This window comes from Lepisma saccharinum, chromosome 17, assembly GCF_977018435.1.
Source record: "Lepisma saccharinum chromosome 17, izLepSacc3.1, whole genome shotgun sequence".
In the NCBI taxonomy this organism is placed as follows: Eukaryota; Metazoa; Arthropoda; class Insecta; order Zygentoma; family Lepismatidae; genus Lepisma; species Lepisma saccharinum.
The window spans coordinates 24,987,599-25,003,715 of NC_139245.1; the positions used below are offsets into that span (position 1 = coordinate 24,987,599).

Consider the following 16,117-nt stretch of genomic DNA (forward strand, 5'->3'; position numbering starts at 1 on the left):
GCTATTGCGGCGCAATTACCGCACATGCCATCATGCCAAACGTCAAGATTTGCGGTATGGCTTCATAACAAAAATGTAGTAACTGAACTTCATCATGTGTTATCTTTTAGTATTTTTTAAGTTTGGGGGGTAGCCCTCCCTGGCCCCTCCAGAACTCCGCCAGAAGGCTCTTTGGGGAAAAGTTATAATTGCAAGGTTGTAAACGGACCTGTACAAGACAAACACAATAAAATTATAAAGTTAAGAACTTAAACCTTTCTCTCAGGCACTGGAAGAGACCAGCTCTTCTGAAAAAGCTAAAACCATTGATAAAACACTGTCGCCATCTTCCAGCAAAGATGATAAACAGCTGAGAAGATTAAAAGTCTGCCTAAGGAAAGCAAAATTGCCACATTCAATAATAATATGCCGAACACTTTAGAAATTAAAAATATTTATTTCATTTTATTTTATTTCAACGCAGTGGCGCAACATTTCTTGGAGGACAGGGGATTGATTCTTTCTGTCAAATATATTGGCCAATTTGTATTTTTTGCTTGTTACAATTTTTTTTAAAAAAAGGTTATACGTGGGACATTCCGAAAGTAAGTTTCGTAACTTTTTTTTTCACAGGGAAGGTGTATTACAAAGTGAGAAAACACATTGCCATAACAAAAGACAATCTTTCCTGAATTCACGACGGAAGGAGAGAGAGCAGAGGAGCGATGGCGCATGCGCAGAATGCCGAAGAATGGAGATAAGCAACAGACCGACGTGCCCGAGCTCATTCGAGTGCAAACCAGTATGGCAGAAAGACGTGTACTGGAAACATGGTCACAAATGAAAGTGCGCCACGCTATTGACACACACTAAGCAACCTGAAGTCCGCCATTGGACGCAAGAGACCAGGGCTCTTGAGTCAAGGTGTTTTGTTCTTGGACGACAATGCAAGACCCCACACAGCAAGGGTCACTGCAGAAAACATTTGTCGTTTGGGATGGGAGAGATTGAATCCCCCGGCCTACATGCCCCATCTTGCCCCATAAGATTTCCACCTTTTTCCTGCGTTAAAGTCAGCACTATCGAGACATCGAGACGTCACTACGGAAGCAACGAAGAGATGCAGCAGGCTGTGTAGAACTTCCTTAAATGGCTGGCCACCGATTTTTACCAGGAGGGTTTCTTGAAATTGATTTCACGGTACGACAAATGTATCAATGTCGGTGGCGACTATGTGAAAAAATAGCCAAAATATTGTATTTTGTTATGACATTGTATTCTGCTGTTTGTAGTAAAGCTTCCCTGTGGGAAAAAAAATGACGAAACTTACTTTCGAAACGTCCCTCGTATATACTATATACACACAGATACTCGAAGTGTTGGGAGGGGGGACGCAGAGGTATGCTTAATCTCCAGTTAAAGGGGAAAAAATCATAAACATATACAAGCTACGATAATTTGCATCCCCACCTACTGCATAATCTCCACGTTAATCCACACAAAGATCCTCCCTTCTGTCCCCAAGCTCGACCAAACATACTCCCAGCTAGGAATTTCCACTTCGAGCACTGTATCGTAAAATCGTTACACACTGGAAAAGAAGAACTGGTTCGAGAGAATACGGGAGAAAATGAACTATGACTGTTCAGGAAAGGAATGTTTGGGTGGCTTAGGACTACTGTGAAAATGTTTCTTGGTAAAACTAGGAGTGAAAATTGGAAGGAATTAATGGATTCTTTGATCTATCACTATCAGATTCTGAATTGCAGGGTGTCCTTGAAATTGCGCTTCTTATTTTCTCATTTCGACTTTCATGTCCGATTTTACCAGACGTCAGTTTACAGTTTCACCAAGAAATTTTTAAAAAGTGGAGAGAAGATACAATAACTGGGACACAGCAATGATGGGCGATTATATTTGGATGAATTTACAAGTCATGATGGGTTAAGACAGGTAGATGCATTACCTCCATTGCTCCTTAATTTTGCCTTAAAATATGCTGTTTAGGAAGGTAAAAGAAACTAATGAAGTACTAAAATTAATTGGTCTTACTCGGTTGTTAACATATGCAGATGTAGACTTACTAGGGGATGATAAAAATACAATTAAATATAATGCTAAAATATTTTTAAATGCAGCTAAAGAGAGGTTTGGAAGTTAGCAAAGAGAAAAAATAAGTATATGCTTATTGACCGAAACCAAGTGTTAGGTAATAATCAATATTTAATTATTGATAACATCTCGTTTGAATCAGTTTTTAAATTCTGCACGTACTTAGGAGTAAGTCTAACAAATGAAAATGATATTAAAGAGGAAATAAAAAGCAGGCTTAATTCAGGAAATGCGTGTTAATTTTCTCTTCATAAGCTATTACCTCGTGTAATATCTCAGACACTAAAAGTTAAAATATACAAAACAGTAATTTTGCCTGTAGTATTATATGGATGTAAAACTTGGTCCCTTACATTAAAACAGGACCATAAGTTAGAAATATTTGAAAGTAAAATCATTAGTAAAATATTTGGACCTAAAAGGGATGAGGAGACAGGTGAGTGGAGAAGGTTACATAATTTGTATGCATGTCCAGATATTATTACAATAATTAAATCAAGAAGACTTAGGTGGGCAGGCCTTGTAGCACGAATGGGAGAGGAAAGAAGAGTTTACAGGATTCATGTTGGGAAATCTGATGGCAAGAGACCAGTAGATAGGCCAAGGCGAAGATGGAGGAATATCGTTGAGATGACCTAAATGAAATCGTTAAGGATGGAAAAAAATTGGAATTCCTATTGCCCAGAATAGGAACAGATGGAAGGCTTGTGTTGCTGCAGTCATAAATCTTCGGGTTTAAGAAGGCTAGAGAGTTATTTAGTTAGTTTTTGATGAAGCATTACATTTCATAAGTGAAAAACACTTCTGCTCACTTTTACAATATGTTTTAATGCAAATATACTTAACCTATTATAATTTTTACTGTAAATTTTCATCATTTATCAAAACACTGGGATAGTGAGTGCTTGGGTATAAGTTTACATTAATGAGTGTTTGTAAAAAAGAAAAATATATCGAAAGGATCACAACCTAGGAATGTGTTGTTGCGTCGAGTTGCTATTAAACTCATTTCTTTGAGTCTAGGTGGTTATGTATCCAGTGTTCCATCTCATTCTTCAATGCCATGATTTGTATACTCATTCACATGTGTGGTATATAAAGTACTCACGATTTCTTCACACAGTCCATTATTTCGAAAAAAAATCCTCGCGTGGGAACTTTTGATATTACAGCAACATCCATATTATATACGTCATTAGAACCACAAAATTATTTAAATGACACCAAAAAAATGAAATAAGTAAAAATCGCCCAAAATTTGTTGCATAGCATCAGCTCTTTTTAATACTTAACTCAATTTACTGTGACTAGAACTGAATTATTTGGTGAAATATATATTTTTAAGTTGATATTCATTTTCCAAGGGAAAAGGCCCCCTTTACTCCCTTCCTGACGCCTTTACCTTCAAAGTGCTTTATATAAATATACTTTAGGTACGTGTGAATGAACAATAAGAAACAACAGCAAGAAAAATGGATTTCTTTTCTCAATTGTGAATAAAGTTTCCAATGTTGAACATGCAAAATAAACACAGACGGCCCTTTAGTACCTTCCTTCACTTCTAAAATGTAACCCTACATTCCGAAAATATATAATTTACATATTTTGTGCTGATAATATCGAAGGATATGTGGAAGAATTCTTAGTCATGCCAAGCAGTTGCTCGAAACAATGGTGAAGTGACCGAAGTCTGTTTACGAAACATTAGCTGATAGTGTAACAGCTCCTCAAGACAATCGACGTGATAACGACGTCTCGAATTCATGCGAATGTTGTGTTGGGGGGTGGTGAAATGACGTATGTGAGTGACCTCACAGAAGAAAAAGAAGAAAAAACTGCAATAAGGCGGGGATGAAGCTCAACCCAGGTTCATTACGTGTGGATTGGCAACGGAGGACAGAGCTCTCCTTGTTGTGGTGCGAAGTCAGTGTTTCCTGAGGCGAGGAAAAAATCCGTTCCTGATTTGAAAACGCTTTGTCGTGTAAGTACCTATTCTTATCGCTTATGCCCTTTTATTTTCTAGGTAGGTAGTTAGTGAATGGTAAAATATGTTTGTTGGAATGCTTTTTTAACACCTGCCTCGCCTTTATTAACAATTTACGACTCTGTCTTTGGCTGCCGGTCGGATAAATGTATTTCAGTGTTGCCACCTCGAACACATTCCAATTAGATGAAAAGTTAAGCTACACAAGGACGAATTTGCAACTGCCTTCACTTTACAGTGGATAGCACCCTTCAAATAAGAAAATTCACTCCCTTCGCAACTTCTGCTTCCGTCATTCTGTTTCGGCATGTGTTTCTGTGAGATGCAAAGCGGTCACGTCGCAAAAACAGATCTTTCCATTATAATTATAGTGTAGATAGATTGTAATTTCGGTTGCCGCTCAAAATAAGTGTAAAAATCGACGTAGAAATGTCACACACCCGTGACTGACAACAGGTAGCTGAGGGTGTATGTTGCCATGCACTAGAAAATAAGCCAACGAGGAATGTCTACAAGAATGTAAACATGTTTAGTGCTCACCATAGGCGCCGACTCCATGGGGCTTGGGGGTGGGGGGTTCGAGGCCACCCAATGTTAACGATGTGGGGGCAGAGCTCCCCAAATAATTTTGCTTAAGAGGATTTAATGTATTATTTTGCTTCTCTTGTAAAGTTTACTCTGAATTGTGCCACATGAACTTAACTTTAAATACACATTTGAAATTTTCTAGACCATCAACTTTGGGGGGCTGAGACCGCTAAACCATCAAGTTTTTTTGGGGGGGGGCTATGACCAGAGACAGCAAAATACATGACTTATTACTATATACTAAGTATGTAATTATGAGTATTGTTAACATTTTTACTAAAAAGAGTTTCAAAACAAGATGTTCATGAACTAGAAGACTCTCACATGACATTCAGAACGAGATCATTGAGATATTAGGGAGATCTGTTTTGCGCTCCGTGGTAGCAGATATTAAAAGTCGGGAATATTTTGCTATTATGGTTGACGAAACTTGTGACATATCCATCCGTGAACAATTAACATTCTGCATTCGAACTGTGAATAAAAATGTTGATATTTTTGAGAAATTCATGGGTTTTTATGAAATTCCGAACACTGAGGCCAAAACTTAAAAAAGGGAGAGAGTGAGTCATTCATTCATTTATTTCAGTGATCAGAGCCCCCCCCCCCACCACCACCAATAATTTTGACAAGTCGGCGCCCCTGGTGCTCACCTACACATTGATACACACAGGCATTGGCGGATTTAGATGGAGGGGCACAGGAGCCCGTGCCCCACCCATAAAGAGATGACTAAATTATTTAAAAGTATTGATAGGAACAAACAAAAAATGTTCGAGCAAGTCTTCTCCAGATAGGAAAATAATAGTTCAAAGTTTAGCAAAATACATTAATCGGGAATCGATTTACTAGAAACTTAAATAAGTTGTCACCGGAAATCGAATCATAGGGCTTGTTAGTTTCAAGGTAATCACGTTAACTAATAGACACAAAGCGAAAGAGCACCCTAGGTCAAATATTTCCGATGTCCGTAACAGTTTTGTCTGAAGATATTAATTCTCAAGCTTAATCCTTTCTATAATCATTAGTAAACAAATAACTTACAACCACATTTCACCAAAGTCTACTAATGCTATCACCTTATAATCAAAAGGATCCTGGGTTCGTTTCCTGGTGGAGGTACATTGACAGTGGTTCGGATTGCACTTTGAAGGTCCAGTCTTGATTAGTTTAGCTGACCATTCTGAATATGTCGAAAATTCCGCGGTTATACGGTGTCTTATCATATGCTCACAGCAGCATATTCTGTGCCCTGGATCCGCCTATGCACACAGGAAAGTAAATGCATTAGTCGAAAGAAAACTGGTAGCGTCGTTGCCTTGTAATCAAGGAGCCCCGGGTTCGATACCGGCTGAGGCACATAGTGGTTTGGATCCCACTTTAAACTGTAAGTCCAGTCCCAATTAGCCTTACTGAGCATAAAGTGGACTTAAATTATCAACTCATTGAATCGAAACAAGACCCCACCTTCAATCAATGAACCAAAAATGCATAAAACTCTGTATCTCGGACCAAGTGTGCATCATCGAGAAAGATGCAGGAAGCTGCATCAAGAAACGTGATGAATTAAACTACCCATCTGCATCATATGATGCTCTTTGGTGTTGGCTTTACAAACGATACACAAAATACACCAAACTATAAACCTGATTCTTGGTAATAACCAAAAAACACACTTTAATGCATCAATCGATGCATTTAGTTTTCTGTGTGTACAAATAAAGTTAGTACGGGAACAGTGGCGGCGATTGGGTTCCAAAACCGAGGGGGTATGGTGCCAAAACTACAGAGGCAAAGACACTATATTTCCATTTGTATATAAGGTTTAGCATAGTGCGGTATCGAAAAGCGGCGAAGTGGGGCAACTGCCCCCCTTGCCCCCCTAATCGCCGCTACTGTACCAGAAGTAAGTAAATCGCCAAATAAATCTAATAGTTTATGAAACGACTTAATGAATCAAATATTTGCTCCCAATTAAGGTTTAGAAACTTCAGTACAGTACGATTATTTTAGAGTGCAACATATTACAATTCCAGCCTCTCCGAAAGAAATATTTTAAACGTAGAATAGGCTTACGGGGGAACGAAATTGGTAATAATATCTAGACAACGAATAGTATCTAGAATGTTTCTAGGAGGAAGTCTAATTAGATCCAGCTTTTCTGACTTTTAACGTAAGCGTGACTCTTCGAAACGAAAAGGTACTTTTGGAATTTTTTTTATTGTAGACCCAAAGATTTCAACGAAATCTAAAAAATATTTTTCCATATTTTGTACGATGCACATAAATTGTTCCTGTAAAGTTATTGTAGGTTTAGCTTTACATTGAGTTATCTGCAGTGATGTTGTCAAATCTCGTTCGGATTGGTGAAATATTTTTAGGTTTTCAGCTTTGATGGTGGTGGCTGCAAAGATTATGACTGCCTCTCTCCCCTCATTGTATGTGTTTATCCTGTATCTTTCATTTTCCCTTTCATTTTCTCTTTCCATCTTCGTCAATTTCTTTAATCTTCTTTCTTTTTCTTTTCTACCACCATTCTTTCTGTCTTTCATACTTTGTTGCTCTAACTCTTCCTTTCTCGACATAACTTCTTTCTCCTCTCTCTCCTTTTTCCCTTCAACTTTTCTTCCTATCTTCCTCTTTTTATTTTATCACTCTTTCTATCTCTATATCATCATTCTCTTTCTTTCCTATTCTATTTACCTTTATCATTATTTCATTCTCTGCCTTTTTCGTCCGTTTTTCTCTGAAGGAAAATATGAATGTATTGGTTTATTTTATTTCGCTTTTCTTCCGATTTTGGCTAATCACGCTGATAGGGATTCATGGTGATATGATGAGATAGATGAAACGACAATCATGACAATCATAAACATGTGAGGACAACACAAAACGTGTCCTACAGAGGATTATCCTGGTTGTAGTTCGAGGCGCCAGAGCCTCGTTAGTCTGCTCTATGCAGTCAGGGTAGGTTTCTATCAGTTTTCTGGATCAGTATATCTCTCTTCATTCTCTCATCTTGTGTTTTCCTTCCTTTCTCTTGCTCTTGTCCTTTTTCTGTACCTCTACTATCATTTCTCTGGATTCCTTACCCTGTTTCTCTGCTTATTTATTCCCTTCTCTGCTTATCTTCTTTCACTGTCTTTCTTTTTACTCTGCTTCCATCTCTTTCTTTATAAGTCTTTCTTTCTATACTTTACTTCCATTGTTACAGTCTAATTTTTCTCACTTTCTCTCATTCTATCTGTATACCTTCCTTCGTTTCTGTATCTTATTCTTTATCTTCACCACCATTCTCTCTTTCCTTCTTGCTCTGTCTTCCTATCTCTTTCTTTCCAAATTTTCCTTGCTCTGTTTCTTTATCTCATTGTTTTCAAAATTTTCTTGCTCTGTCTTTCTGTCTCTTTCCTTCCAAATTTTTCTTCCTCTGTTTTTCTCTCTATTTTCCTCCAAAATTTTCTTGCAATGTTTTTCTGTCTCTCTCCAAAATTCTCTTGATCTGTATTTCTCTATTTCTATCCAATTTTCTTGCTCTGTTTTCTTTCTCTTTGTTTCCAAAATTTTCTTGCTCTGTCTTTTTATCTCTTTCCTTCCAATTTTTTTCTGTTTATCTCCTTCTTTCCAAATTTTCGTCTTGTGTTCTTCTATCCCGTTCCTTCCAAATTTTTCTTCCTGTTTTTCTATCTGTTTTTCTCCAAAATTTTCTTGGTCTGTTTTTCTCTCTTTCTCTCCAAAATTCTCTTGCTCTGTATTTCTCTATTTCTATCCAAATTTTCTTTCTCTTTGTTTCCAAAATTATCTTCCTCTGTCTCTCTATCTCTTTCCTTCCAATTTTTTTCTGGTTATCTCCTTCTTTCCAAATTTTCTTTCTGTGTTCTTCTGTCCCGTTACTTACAAATTTTTCTTCTTGTTTTATATCATTTTCTCCAAAACTTTCTTGCTCTGTTTTTCTGTCTCTTTCTCTCCAAAATTCTCTTGCTCTGTATTTCTCTATTACTATCCAAATTTTCTTGCTCTGTTTTCTTTCTCTTTGTTTCCAAAATTTTCTTGCTCTGTCTTCCTATCTCTTTCCTTCCAATTTTTTTTATTTATCTACTACTTTCCAATTTTTGTTCCTGTGTTCTTCTATCCTGTTCCATCCAAATTTATCATCCTGTTTTTCTATCTCTTTTTCTCCAAAATTTTCTTGCTTTGTTTTTCTGTCTTTTTCTCTCCAAAATTCTCTTCCTCTGTATTCTCTATTTCTATCCAAATTTCTCTTGCTATGTGTTTCCAAAATTTTCTTCTTCTGTCCTTCTATCTTCTTCCTTCCAAATTTATCTTACTCTGTTTCTTTATCTCTTCCTTTCCAAATTTTCATCCTCTCTTCTTCTATCCATTTCCTTCGAAATTTCTCTTGCTCTATAATCTATCTCCATGTTTCCACAAATTTCTTGCTCTGTGTTTCTAACTCTTTCCTTCCAAATTTTTCTTCCCTTGTTTTCTCTCTTTCTTTCCAAATTTTCTTGCTCTGTTTTCTTTATCTTTGTTTCCAAAATTTTCTTGCTCTGTCTTTCTATCTCTTTCCTTCCAAATTTCTCTTGCTCTATTTTCAATCTCCTTGTTTCCAAAAATTTGTTGCTCTGCTTTCTATCACTTTCCTTCCAAATTTTTCTTCCTTTGTTTTCTCTCTTTCTTTCCAAATTTTCTTGCTCTGTTTTCTTTCTCTTTGTTTCCAAAATTTTCTTGCTCTGTCTTTCTATCTCTTGCCTTAATTTTTTTCTCTTTGTTTGTCTCTTTATTTCCAAATTTTCTTCCTCTGTTCTTCTATCCATTTCCTTCCAAATTTTTTCCTCTTTTTCTCTATCTTTTTCTCTCCAAAATTTACTTGCTTTGTATTTCCCTATTTCTATCCAAATTTCTCTTGCTCTTTTTCTATCTCTTTGTTTCCAAAATTTTTTTCCTCTGTTTCTTTATCTCTTTGTTTCCAATTCTTTTTATTTTTGATTTTGAATTTAAAATTTTGGGAGCGTCAGCACTAACGCTATTTTGCACAAGTCACATGATACGGGGTCCTGCCCCTTATCGTTCAACATAATAACTCTAACGTTGCATAACTAAAATCTTAAAATCCTCTGACTTTCGTTAAAAACTGAGGCTGTAAAGGGGCACTCAGCACACACACTCAAGGACAAAAAACAGGACAACACAAACAAAATTATACTGGTCAGGAGGCCAGTCGCTAGAGCCTAGTTAGTCTGCAGTCCAGGGTGTACTACGTGGAAGTGAGGTTGACTATTGGGAGCACTAAGTGGAAGAAGCACCCTTACACCCCAATTTCGAAATTTTCTTCCTTTGTTTTTCTATCCCTGTCCTTCCAAATTCTTCTTCGTCTGTTTTTCTGTCTCTTTCTCTCCAAAATTCTCTTGCTCTGAATTTCTCTATTTCTATCCAAATTTTCTTGCTCTGTTTTCTTTCTCTTTGTTTCCAAATTTCTGTTGCTCTGTCTCTCTATCTCTTTCCTTCCAATTTTTTTTGTTTATCTCCTTCTTTCCAAATTTTCGTCCTGTGTTCTTCTATCCCCTTCCTTCCAAATTTTTCTTCCTGTTTTTCTATCTGTTTTTCTCCAAAATTTTGTTGCTCTGTTTTTCTGTCTCTTTCTCTCCAAAATTAACTTGCTCTGAATTTCTCCATTTCTATCCAAATTTTTTTGCTCTGTTTTCTTTCTCTTTGTTTCCAAAATTGTCTTGCTCTGTCTTTCTATCTCTTTCCTTCCAGTTTTTTTCTGTTTAACTCCTTCTTTCCTAATATTCGTCCAGTGTTCTTCTATCCCGTTCCTTCCAAATTTTCCTTCCTGTTTTTCTATCTCTTTTTCTCCAAAATTTTCTTGCTCCATTTTTCTCTTTCTCTTCAAAATTCTCTTGCACTGTATTTCTCTATTTCTATCCAAATTTTCTTCCTCTGTTTTCTTTCTCTTTGTTTCCAAAATTTTCTTGTTCTGTCTTTCTATCACTTTCCTTCCAATTTTTTTTCTGTTTATCTCTTTCTCTCCAAATTTTCTTCCTCTGTTCTTCTATATCTTTCCTTCCAAATTTTTCTTCTTCTGTTTTTCAATCTCTTTTTCTCCAAAAATTTCTTGCTCTGTTTTACTTTGTCTTTCTCTCCAAAATTCTATTCCTTTGTTTTTCTCTATTTCTATCCAAATTTCTTTTGCTCTGTTTTCTTTCTCTTTGTTTCCAAAATATTCTTGCTCTGTCTTTCGATCTCTTTGTTTCCAAATTTATCTTACCTTGTTTCTTTATCTCTTCTTTTCCAAATTTTCTTCCTCTTTTTTTCTATCCCTTTCCTTCCAAATTTCTCTTGCTCTTTCTTCTATCTCTTTGTTTCCGAAATTTCTTTCCTCTGTTTCTTTATCTCTTTGTTTCCAAATTTTTTGATTTTTGATTTAAAATTTTGTGTGCGTCAGCACTAAGGCTATTTTGCACCCGTCGCATGATCCGGAATCCAGCCCCTTATCGTTAAACATAACAACTCTAACGTTGCATAAGTAAAATCTTAAAATCCTCTGACTTTCGTTAAAAACTGAGGCTGTAAAGGGGCACTCAGCACACACACTTAAGGACAAAAAACAGGACAACCCAAACAAAATTATACTGGCCATGAGGAAAATCGTTAGAGCCTAGTTAGTCTGTAGTCCAGGGTGTACTACGTGGAAGTGAGGTTGACTATTGGGAGCACTACGTGGAAGAAGCACCCCTTACACCCCAATTTCCAAATTTTCATCCTCTGTTTTTCTATCCCTTTACTTCCAAATTATTTTTCCTCTGTTTTTCTATCTCTTTCTCTCCAAAAGTTTCTTGCTCTGTATTTCCCTAGTTCTATCCAAATTTCTCTTGCTCTGTTTTCTTTCTCTTTGTTTCCAAAATTTTCTTACTCTGTCTTTCTAACTCTTTCCTTCCTAATTTTTCTTGCTCTGTTTTCTCTCTTCCTTTCCAAATTTTCTTGCTCTATTTTCTTTCTCTTTCTTTCCAAAATTTTCTTGCTCTGTCTCTCTACCACTTTCTTTCCAATTTTTTACTGTTTTTTATATCTTTCTTTCCAAATGTTCTTCCTCTTTTCTTCTATCCCTTTCCTTCCAAATTTTCTTCCTCTCTTTTTCTATCTCTTTTTCTCCAAAAATTTCTTCCTCTGTTTTACTGTCTCTTTCTCTCCAAATTCTATTCATCTGTAATTCCCTATTTCTATCCAAATTTCTCTTGCTCTTTTTTCTTTCTCTTTGTTTCCAAAATTTTCTTGGTCTGTCTTTCTATCTCTTTGCTTCCAAATTTATCTTACTCTGTTTCTTTATTTCTTCCTTTCCAAATTTTGTTCCTCTGCTTTTCTATCGCTTTCCTTCCAAATTTCTCTTGCTCTATTTTGAATCTCCTTGTTTCCAAAAATTTGTTGCTCTGCTTTCTATCTCTTTCCTTCCAAATTTTTCTTGCTTTGTTTTCTCTCTTTCTTTCCAAATTTATCTTGTTCTTTTTTATATCTTCGTTTCCAAAATTTTCTTGCTCTGTCTTTCTATCTTTTCCCTTCCAATTATTTCTGTTTCTTTATCTATTTCTTTCCAAATTTTCTTCCTCTGTTTCTCTATCTTTTTCTCTCTAAAATTTTCTGGCTCTGTATTTCCCTATTTCTATTCAAATTTCTATTGCTCTTTTCTCTATCTCTTTGTTTCCAAAATTCGCTTCCTCTGTTTCTTTATCTCTTTGTTTCCAAATTTTTTGATTTTTGATTTTGAATTTAAAATTTTGGGTGCGTGAGCACTAAGGCTATTTTGCACCCGTCATATGATACGGGGTCCTGCCCCTTATCATTACATATAACAACTCTAACGTTGCATAAGTAAAATCTTAAAATCCTCTGACTTTCGTTAAAAACCGAGGCTGTAAAGGGGCACTCAGCACACACACTCAAGGACAAAAAACAGGACAACCCAAACAAAATTATACTGGCCATGAGGAAAATCGTTAGAGCCTAGTTAGTCTGTAGTCCAGGGTGTACTACGTGGAAGTGAGGTTGACTATTGGGAGCACTACGTGGAAGAAGCACCCCTTACACCCCAATTTCCAAATTTTCATCCTCTGTTTTTCTATCCCTTTACTTCCAAATTATTTTTCCTCTGTTTTTCTATCTCTTTCTCTCCAAAAGTTTCTTGCTCTGTATTTCCCTAGTTCTATCCAAATTTCTCTTGCTCTGTTTTCTTTCTCTTTGTTTCCAAAATTTTCTTACTCTGTCTTTCTAACTCTTTCCTTCCTAATTTTTCTTGCTCTGTTTTCTCTCTTCCTTTCCAAATTTTCTTGCTCTATTTTCTTTCTCTTTCTTTCCAAAATTTTCTTGCTCTGTCTCTCTACCACTTTCTTTCCAATTTTTTACTGTTTTTTATATCTTTCTTTCCAAATGTTCTTCCTCTTTTCTTCTATCCCTTTCCTTCCAAATTTTCTTCCTCTCTTTTTCTATCTCTTTTTCTCCAAAAATTTCTTCCTCTGTTTTACTGTCTCTTTCTCTCCAAATTCTATTCATCTGTAATTCCCTATTTCTATCCAAATTTCTCTTGCTCTTTTTTCTTTCTCTTTGTTTCCAAAATTTTCTTGGTCTGTCTTTCTATCTCTTTGCTTCCAAATTTATCTTACTCTGTTTCTTTATTTCTTCCTTTCCAAATTTTGTTCCTCTGCTTTTCTATCGCTTTCCTTCCAAATTTCTCTTGCTCTATTTTGAATCTCCTTGTTTCCAAAAATTTGTTGCTCTGCTTTCTATCTCTTTCCTTCCAAATTTTTCTTGCTTTGTTTTCTCTCTTTCTTTCCAAATTTATCTTGTTCTTTTTTATATCTTCGTTTCCAAAATTTTCTTGCTCTGTCTTTCTATCTTTTCCCTTCCAATTATTTCTGTTTCTTTATCTATTTCTTTCCAAATTTTCTTCCTCTGTTTCTCTATCTTTTTCTCTCTAAAATTTTCTGGCTCTGTATTTCCCTATTTCTATTCAAATTTCTATTGCTCTTTTCTCTATCTCTTTGTTTCCAAAATTCGCTTCCTCTGTTTCTTTATCTCTTTGTTTCCAATTCTTTTTATTTTTGATTTTGAATTTAAAATTTTGGGAGCGTCAGCACTAACGCTATTTTGCACAAGTCACATGATACGGGGTCCTGCCCCTTATCGTTCAACATAATAACTCTAACGTTGCATAACTAAAATCTTAAAATCCTCTGACTTTCGTTAAAAACTGAGGCTGTAAAGGGGCACTCAGCACACACACTCAAGGACAAAAAACAGGACAACACAAACAAAATTATACTGGTCAGGAGGCCAGTCGCTAGAGCCTAGTTAGTCTGCAGTCCAGGGTGTACTACGTGGAAGTGAGGTTGACTATTGGGAGCACTAAGTGGAAGAAGCACCCTTACACCCCAATTTCGAAATTTTCTTCCTTTGTTTTTCTATCCCTGTCCTTCCAAATTCTTCTTCGTCTGTTTTTCTGTCTCTTTCTCTCCAAAATTCTCTTGCTCTGAATTTCTCTATTTCTATCCAAATTTTCTTGCTCTGTTTTCTTTCTCTTTGTTTCCAAATTTCTGTTGCTCTGTCTCTCTATCTCTTTCCTTCCAATTTTTTTTGTTTATCTCCTTCTTTCCAAATTTTCGTCCTGTGTTCTTCTATCCCCTTCCTTCCAAATTTTTCTTCCTGTTTTTCTATCTGTTTTTCTCCAAAATTTTGTTGCTCTGTTTTTCTGTCTCTTTCTCTCCAAAATTAACTTGCTCTGAATTTCTCCATTTCTATCCAAATTTTTTTGCTCTGTTTTCTTTCTCTTTGTTTCCAAAATTGTCTTGCTCTGTCTTTCTATCTCTTTCCTTCCAGTTTTTTTCTGTTTAACTCCTTCTTTCCTAATATTCGTCCAGTGTTCTTCTATCCCGTTCCTTCCAAATTTTCCTTCCTGTTTTTCTATCTCTTTTTCTCCAAAATTTTCTTGCTCCATTTTTCTCTTTCTCTTCAAAATTATCTTGCACTGTATTTCTCTATTTCTATCCAAATTTTCTTCCTCTGTTTTCTTTCTCTTTGTTTCCAAAATTTTCTTGTTCTGTCTTTCTATCACTTTCCTTCCAATTTTTTTTCTGTTTATCTCTTTCTCTCCAAATTTTCTTCCTCTGTTCTTCTATATCTTTCCTTCCAAATTTTTCTTCTTCTGTTTTTCAATCTCTTTTTCTCCAAAAATTTCTTGCTCTGTTTTACTTTGTCTTTCTCTCCAAAATTCTATTCCTTTGTTTTTCTCTATTTCTATCCAAATTTCTTTTGCTCTGTTTTCTTTCTCTTTGTTTCCAAAATATTCTTGCTCTGTCTTTCGATCTCTTTGTTTCCAAATTTATCTTACCTTGTTTCTTTATCTCTTCTTTTCCAAATTTTCTTCCTCTTTTTTTCTATCCCTTTCCTTCCAAATTTCTCTTGCTCTTTCTTCTATCTCTTTGTTTCCGAAATTTCTTTCCTCTGTTTCTTTATCTCCTTGTTTCCAAATTTTTTGATTTTTGATTTAAAATTTTGTGTGCGTCAGCACTAAGGCTATTTTGCACCCGTCGCATGATCCGGAATCCAGCCCCTTATCGTTAAACATAACAACTCTAACGTTGCATAAGTAAAATCTTAAAATCCTCTGACTTTCGTTAAAAACTGAGGCTGTAAAGGGGCACTCAGCACACACACTTAAGGACAAAAAACAGGACAACCCAAACAAAATTATACTGGCCATGAGGAAAATCGTTAGAGCCTAGTTAGTCTGTAGTCCAGGGTGTACTACGTGGAAGTGAGGTTGACTATTGGGAGCACTACGTGGAAGAAGCACCCCTTACACCCCAATTTCCAAATTTTCATCCTCTGTTTTTCTATCCCTTTACTTCCAAATTATTTTTCCTCTGTTTTTCTATCTCTTTCTCTCCAAAAGTTTCTTGCTCTGTATTTCCCTAGTTCTATCCAAATTTCTCTTGCTCTGTTTTCTTTCTCTTTGTTTCCAAAATTTTCTTACTCTGTCTTTCTAACTCTTTCCTTCCTAATTTTTCTTGCTCTGTTTTCTCTCTTCCTTTCCAAATTTTCTTGCTCTATTTTCTTTCTCTTTCTTTCCAAAATTTTCTTGCTCTGTCTCTCTACCACTTTCTTTCCAATTTTTTACTGTTTTTTATATCTTTCTTTCCAAATGTTCTTCCTCTTTTCTTCTATCCCTTTCCTTCCAAATTTTCTTCCTCTCTTTTTCTATCTCTTTTTCTCCAAAAATTTCTTCCTCTGTTTTACTGTCTCTTTCTCTCCAAATTCTATTCATCTGTAATTCCCTATTTCTATCCAAATTTCTCTTGCTCTTTTTTCTTTCTCTTTGTTTCCAAAATTTTCTTGGTCTGTCTTTCTATCTCTTTGCTTCCAAATTTATCTTACTCTGTTTCTTTATTTCTTCCTTTCCAAATT

General features: G+C 35.8%; 1 protein-coding gene across 1 annotated transcript in view; it reads left to right on the plus strand.

Moving 5' to 3' along the window:
• The first annotated feature begins 3,981 nt into the window (after positions 1–3,981).
• Positions 3,982–16,117, plus strand: part of LOC146001237 (uncharacterized) — a 28,824-nt gene continuing 16,688 nt past the window's right edge. Inside the window, exon 1 of the mRNA XM_083138543.1 lies at positions 3,982–4,072. The gene's annotated coding sequence lies outside the window, so the exon portion shown is untranslated. The remainder of the gene's footprint in view (positions 4,073–16,117) is intronic.